Here is a 7,935-nt window from a genome sequence, read left to right on the forward strand (position 1 = left end):
CTTGTATCCTTCTTAGTCACTCTAAAATGAAGTTTCCATGTTTGAACATCTACTCCAGTATGTGTGAACATGTATGCACTATGTGTGCTATAACTAGTATGTCTTTCAAATTTGAACCACATTTGAATAAGTTTGAAATATTTGAAATGGGGCTTTTGGCTTAAACGTTCGAAACCCAAAACGATTTCTCTTCATGCTAGATTTCATAAGACCGAGTTTAGGGTTAGGGGGTAGATACATGATTTGTCTGGTTTGAATATGTCTAAACCTTGTTTATCAACTTGAATGCATACTATATGACATCATAAGACTATGTGCTTTTGTTTTTCATTTTTCTAATTTTTTTCTGAATTTTATGCCCATTTGAATCTTGGTCAAATCCTAGGTACGTTTGACCAAGATTTAAACAAGTTTCAAACATGAAAATTTCCATGTTTGAAACCCAAAACGACTTCTCTTCATGATTGACTTCATAAGACATAGTTTAGGGTTTTAGGGGTAGATATATACATGATTTTCTGGTTTGAATATGTCTAGACCTTGTTTATCAACTTGAATGCTTACTATATATATGGCATATAAGAATGCTATGTCCTTTGTTTTTTCATTCTTTTGATTTTCTTCTGAATTTTTATGCCCATTTGAATCTTTTGGTCAAATCCTAGGTTTGACCAAGATTTAAACAAGTTTAAAACATGAAAATGAAAAGGGAAGCTTGTATCCTTCTTAGTCACTCTAAATTGAAGTTTTTGGGAGGTTTTTGAAATTACCATGTTTGAAACCCAAAACCACTTCTCTTCATGCTTGACTTCATAAGACAGAGTTTAGGGTTAGGGGTAGATACATGATTTTGTATGGTTTGAATATTTCTAGACCTTGTTTATCAACTTGAATGCTTACTATATATATGACATATAAGAATGCTATGTCCTTTGTTTTTTCATTCTTTTGATTTTCTTCTGATTTTTTATGCCCATTTGAATCTTTTGGTCAAATCCTAGGTTTGACCAAGATTTAAACAAGTTTAAAACATGAAAATGAAAAGGGAAGCTTGTATCCTTCTTAGTCACTCTAAAATGAAGTTTCCATGTTTGAACATCTACTCCAGTATGTGTGAACATGTATGCACTATGTGTGCTATAACTAGTATGTCTTTCAAATTTGAACCACATTTGAATAAGTTTGAAATATTTGAAATGGGGCTTTTGGCTTAAACGTTCAAAACCCAAAACAATTTCTCTTCATGCTATATTTCATAAGACCGAGTTTAGGCCTGGTTAGGGGGTAGATACATGATTTGTCTGGTTTGAATATGTCTAAACCTTGTTTATCAACTTGAATGCTTACTATATGACATCATAAGACTATGTGCTTTTGTTTTTCATTTTTCTAATTTTTTTCTGAATTTTATGCCCATTTGAATCTTGGTCAAATCCTAGGTACGTTTGACCAAGATTTAAACAAGTTTCAAACATGAAAATTTCCATGTTTGAAAACCAAAACCACTTCTCTTCATGATTGACTTCATAAGACATAGTTTAGGGTTTTAGGGGTAGATATATACATGATTTTCTCGTTTGAATATGTCTAGACCTTGTTTATCAACTTGAATGCTTACTATATATATGACATATAAGAATGCTATGTCCTTTGTTTTTTCATTCTTTTGATTTTCTTCTGAATTTTTATGCCCATTTGAATCTTTTGGTCAAATCCTAGGTTTGACCAAGATTTAAACAAGTTTAAAACATGAGAATGAGAAGGGAAGCTTGTATCCTTCTTAGTCACTCTAAAATGAAGTTTTTGGGAGGTTTTTGAAATTACCATGTTTGAAACCCAAAACCACTTCTCTTCATGCTTGAGTTCATAAGACAGAGTTTAGGGTTATGGGTAGATACATGATTTTGTATGGTTTGAATATGTCTAGACCTTGTTTATCAACTTGAATGCTTACTATATATATGACATATAAGAATGTTATGTCCTTTGTTTTTTCATTCTTTTGATTTTCTTCTGAATTTTTATGCCCATTTGAATCTTTTGGTCAAATCCTAGGTTTGACCAAGATTTAAACAAGTTTAAAACATGAAAATGAAAAGGGAAGCTTGTATCCTTCTTAGTCACTCTAAAATGAAGTTTCCATGTTTGAACATCTACTGCAGTATGTGTGAACATGTATGCACTATGTGTGCTATAACTAGTATGTCTTTCAAATTTGAACCACATTTGAATAAGTTTGAAATATTTGAAATGGGGCTTTTTTGGCTTAAACGTTCGAAACCCAAAATGATTTCTCTTCATGCTAGATTTCATAAGACCGAGTTTAGGCCTGGTTAGGGGGTAGATACATGATTTGTCTGGTTTGAATATGTCTAAACCTTGTTTATCAACTTGAATGGTTACTATATGACATCATAAGACTATGTGCTTTTGTTTTTCATTTTTCTAATTTTTTCTGAATTTTATGCCCATTTGAATCTTGGTCAAATCCTAGGTACACGTTTGACCAAGATTTAAACAAGTTTCAAACATGAAAATTTGCATGTTTGAAACCCAAAACCACTTCTCTTCATGATTGATCGACTTCATAAGACATAGTTTAGGGTTAGGGGTAGATATATACATGATTTTTCTGGTTTGAGTTTGTCTAGACCTTGTTTATCAACTTGAATGCTTACTATATGACATAAGAAGACTATATGCTTTTGTTTTTCATTTTTCTGTTTTTTTAATTTTATGCCCGTTTGAATCTTTTGGTCAAATCTTAGCTAGGTTTGACCAATATTTAAACAAGTTTAAGACATGAAAATGAAAAGGGAAGCCTGCATCCTTCTTTTAGTCACTCTAAAATGAATTTTTAAGAGGTTTTTTGAAATTTCCATGTTTGAAACCCAAAACCACTTCTCTTCATGATTGACTTCATAAGACAGAGTTTAGGGTTAGGGGTAGATATATACATGATTTTTTCTGGTTTGAATATGTCTAGACCTTGTTTATCAACTTTAATGCTTACTATATATATGACATATAAGAATGCTACGTCCTTTGTTTTTTCAGTCTTTTGATTTTTTTCTAAAATTTTATGCCCATTTGAATCTTTTGGTCAAATCCTAGGTTTGACCAAGATTTAAACAAGTTTAAAACATGAAAATGAAAAGGGAAGCCTGCATCCTTCTTAGTCACTATAAAATCAACTTAATTGAGAATGCTTACTATATGACATAATAAGACTATGTGCCTTGGTTTTTCATTTTTTGATTTTTTTAAAATTCTTATGCCCATTTGAATCTTGGTCAAATCCTAGGTTTGACCATGGTTTAAACAAATTGAAATCATGAATATAAAAATTAAGCATATATCCTTCTTAGTCACTCCAAAATGTAAATCTTGGGAGGGTTCTTGAAATTTCCATGTTTGAAACCAAAAACCACTTCTCTTCATGCATGCTTGACTTCATAAGACAGAGTTTAGGGTTAGGGGTAGATATATACATGATTTTCTAGTTTAAATATGTTTAGACCTTGTTTATCAACTTGAATGCTTACTATATATATGACATATAAGAATGCTATGTCCTTTGTTTTTTCATTCTTTTGATTTTTTTCTGAAATTTTATGCCCATTTGAATCTTTTGGTCAAATCCTAGGTTTGACCAAGATTTAAACAAGTTTAAAACATGAAAATGAAAAGGGAAGCCTGCATCCTTCTTAGTCACTATAAAATCAACTTAATTGAGAATGCTTACTATATGAATCCATAGGAAACTTTGTTCTAATGCACTATAATAATCAACCGAGTTTTTACACCAACAGGTATGTCACTTACGTGTGGTGCCCATGCGTGAGGTCCCGCACTTCAGTGACCACAAGTCACGTGCAATAGGTACGCAAACTCCCAGCCATTTTATTTGTCAAGAGAAGACGCATCAGGATGCGTATTGGAAGTCTCTGGGTCCTTCAGGATCCTTCGGTTGTCCCTCTCACAAAAAGAACAAATCTCTCTCATTCTCGGCCTCGCTTGACTCGCTCGCTCGCTTGCACCTCCTGCTCACTGACAAAACCTGCACAACAGTCAACATCATCACCCGAAAAAGGGGAGACACCATAATGCACTCCCTTCTTCTCTCCTTCCGAGTGATCCCTCTTCCTCCGAGTTTCACTCGACGGGCAAACACATATGTGCTGCATAGTAATAATAAAAAGGTACTCCGTAGAAAAATCGACCTACGAATCTATAATTAAATAGGTTAAACTAGGGTTTTCCCAGTACTACAGATCAAGGTTAAAAAAAACCAACTACGGGGTTCGAACAACCCCATTTCAAATCAAAGATTTTTTTCGACGTCATCCAAATGGCCTCAAACTATAGCATGGGCGGATCCAGACTATAGCCAAGGGGGGCAGCTACCCCCACTCAATTTTCTGAAATCTTGTAATATGTTAAGCTAAAGGCTGGTTTGCCCGCACTTAGAAACGATATTTGCATCACTTATCATATGTTTGCCCATTTGAATCTTGTCAAATCCTAGATTTGACCAAGATAATTTAAACAAGTTTAAAACATGAGAATGAAAAGGGAAGCTTGTATCCTTCTTAGTCACTCTAAAATGAAGTTTTGGGAGGTTTTTGAAATTTCCATGTTTGAAACCCAAAACCACTTCTCTTCATGCTTGACTTCATAAGACAGAGTTTAGGGTTAGGGGTAGATACATGATTTTGTATGGTTTGAATATGTCTAGACCTTGTTTATCAACTTGAATGCATACTATATATATGACATATAAGAATGTTATGTCCTTTGTTTTTTCATTCTTTTGATTTTCTTCTGAATTTTTATGCCCATTTGAATCTTTTGGTCAAATCCTAGGTTTGAGCAAGATTTAAACAAGTTTAAAACATGAAAATGAAAAGGGAAGCTTGTATCCTTCTTAGTCACTCTAAAATGAAGTTTCCATGTTTGAACATCTACTCCAGTATGTGTGAACATGTATGCACTATGTGTGCTATAACTAGTATGTCTTTCAAATTTGAACCACATTTGAATAACTTTGAAATATTTGAAATGGGGCTTTTGGCTTAAACGTTCGAAACCCAAAACGATTTCTCTTCATGCTAGATTTCATAAGACCGAGTTTAGGGTTAGGGGGTAGATACATGATTTGTCTGGTTTGAATATGTCTAAACCTTGTTTATCAACTTGAATGCTTACTATATGACATCATAAGACTATGTGCTTTTATTTTTCATTTTTCTAATTTTTTTCTGAATTTTATGCCCATTTGAATCTTGGTCAAATCCTAGGTACGTTTGACCAAGATTTAAACAAGTTTCAAACATGAAAATTTCCATGTTTGAAACCCAAAACCACTTCTCTTCATGATTGACTTCATAAGACATAGTTTAGGGTTAGGGGTAGATATATACATGATTTTTCTGGTTTGAGTATGTCTAGACCTTGTTTATCAACTTGAATGCTTACTATATGACATAAGAAGACTATATGCTTTTGTTTTTCATTTTTCTATTTTTTTAACTTTATGCTCGTTTGAATCTTTTGGTCAAATCTTAGCTAGGTTTGACCAATATTTAAACAAGTTTAAGACATGAAAATGAAAAGGGAAGCCTGCATCCTTCTTAGTCACTCTAAAATGAATTTTTTAGAGGTTTTTGAAATTTCCACGTTTGAAACCCAAAACCACTTCTCTTCAGGATTGACTTCATAAGACATAGTTTAGGGTTAGGGGTAGATATATACATGATTTTTTGTGGTTTGAATATGTCTAGACCTTGTTTATCAACTTTAATGCTTACTATATGACATAAGAATGCTATGTGCTTTGGTTTTTCATTCTTTTCATTTTTTATGAATTTTTACGCCCATTTGGAATCTTGGTCAAATCCTAGGTTGGACAATGATTAAAACAAGTTTAAAACATGAATATGAAAAATTAAGCATCTATCCTTCTTAAGTCACTCCAAAATTTAACTCTTTGGGAGGGTTTTTGAAATTTCCATGTTTGAAACCAAAAACAACTTCTCTTCATGCATGCTTGACTTCATAAGACAGAGTTTAGGGTTAGGGGTAGCTAGATACATGATTTTTTTGGTTTGATAATGTCTAGACCTTGTTTATCAACTTAATTGAATGCTTACTATATATATGACATAAGAATAATATGTGCTCATTTTAATGATTACTTTTTGAATTTTTATCCCCATTTGTTGAATCTTGGTCAAATCCTAGGTTTGACCAAGATTTAAACAAGTTTAAAACATGAATATGAAAAAGTAAGCCTGTATCGATCCTTCTTAGTCACTCCAAAATGAAGCTCGTTGGAGGTTTTTGAAATTTCCATGATTTTTCTGGTTTGAATATGTCTAGACCTTGTTTATTAACTTGAATGCTTACTATATGACATACAAAGACTATGTGCTTTGGTTTATGATTTTGTTTTTGAATTTTTATGCCCATTTAAATCTTGGTCAAATCCTAGGTTTTACCATGACTTAAACAAGTTTAAAACATGAATATGAAAAAGTAAGCATGTATCCTTCTTAGTCACTCCAAAATGAAGCTCTTAATTAGTAGGGTTTTTGAAATTTCCATGTTTTAAACCAAAAACCACTTATCTTCACCATGCATGCTTGACTTCATAAGACAGAGTTTAGGGTTAGGGGTAGATACATGATTTTTCAGGTTTAATATGTCTAGACCTTGTTTATCAACTAAATTGAATGCTTACTATATGACATATATAAGAAGACCTTGGTTTTTCATTTTTTTTTGAATTTTTATGCCCATTTGAATCTTGGTCAAATCCTAGGTTTGACCAAGATTTGAACAAGTTTTAAACATGAATATGAAAAGGTAAGCATGTATGCTTCTTAGTCACTCCAAAATGAAGCTCTTGGGAGGGTTTTTGAAATTTCCATGTTTGAAACCAAAAACCACATCTCTTCATGCTTGACTTCATAAGACAAAGTTTAGGGTTAGGGGTAGCCACATACATGTTTTTTCTGGTTTGAATATGTCTAGACCTTGTTTATCAACTTAATTTTATGCTTATTATATGACATAAGAAGACTATGTGCATTGGTTTTTCATTTTATTGTTTTTTTGAATTTTATCCCCATTTGTTGAATCTTGGTCAAATCCTAGGTTTGACCAAGATTTAAACAAGTTTAAAACATGAATATGAAAAGTAACATGCATCGATCCTTCTTAGTCACTCCAAAATGAAGCTCGCGGGAGGTTTTTGAAATTTCCATGATTTTTCTGGTTTGAATATGTCTAGACCTTGTTTATCAACTTGAATGCTTACTATATGACATACACAGACTATGTGCTTTGGTTTTTTTTTTTGAATTTTTATGCCCATTTGAATCTTGGTCAAATCCAAGGTTTGACCATGACTTAAACAAGTTTAAAACATGAATATGACAAAGTAAGCATGTATCCTTCTTAGTCACTCCAAAATGAAGCTCTTGGGAGGGTTTTTGAAATTTCCATGTTTGAAACCAAAAACCACTTCTCTTCACCATGCATGCTTGACTTCATAAGACATAGTTTAGGGTTAGGGGGTAGATACATGATTTTTCATGTTTGATATGTCTAGACCTTGTTTATCAACTTAATTGAATGCTTACTATATGACATAAGAAGACCTTGGTTTTTCATTTTTTTGTTTTTTTTTTATTTTTATGCCCATTTGAATCTTGGTCAAATCCTAGGTTTGACCAAGATTTGAACAAGTTTAAAACATGAATATGAAAAAGTAAGCATGTATGCTTCTTAGTCACTCCAAAATGAAGCTCTTGGGAGGGTTTTCGAAATTTCCATGTTTGAAACCAAAAACCACATCTCTTCATGCTTGACTTCATAAGACAGAGTTTAGGGTTAGGGGGAGATACATGATTTTTCTAGTTTGCATATGTC

This window comes from Lolium perenne, chromosome 6 (assembly GCF_019359855.2).
Source record: "Lolium perenne isolate Kyuss_39 chromosome 6, Kyuss_2.0, whole genome shotgun sequence".
NCBI lineage: Eukaryota > Viridiplantae > Streptophyta > Magnoliopsida > Poales > Poaceae > Lolium > Lolium perenne.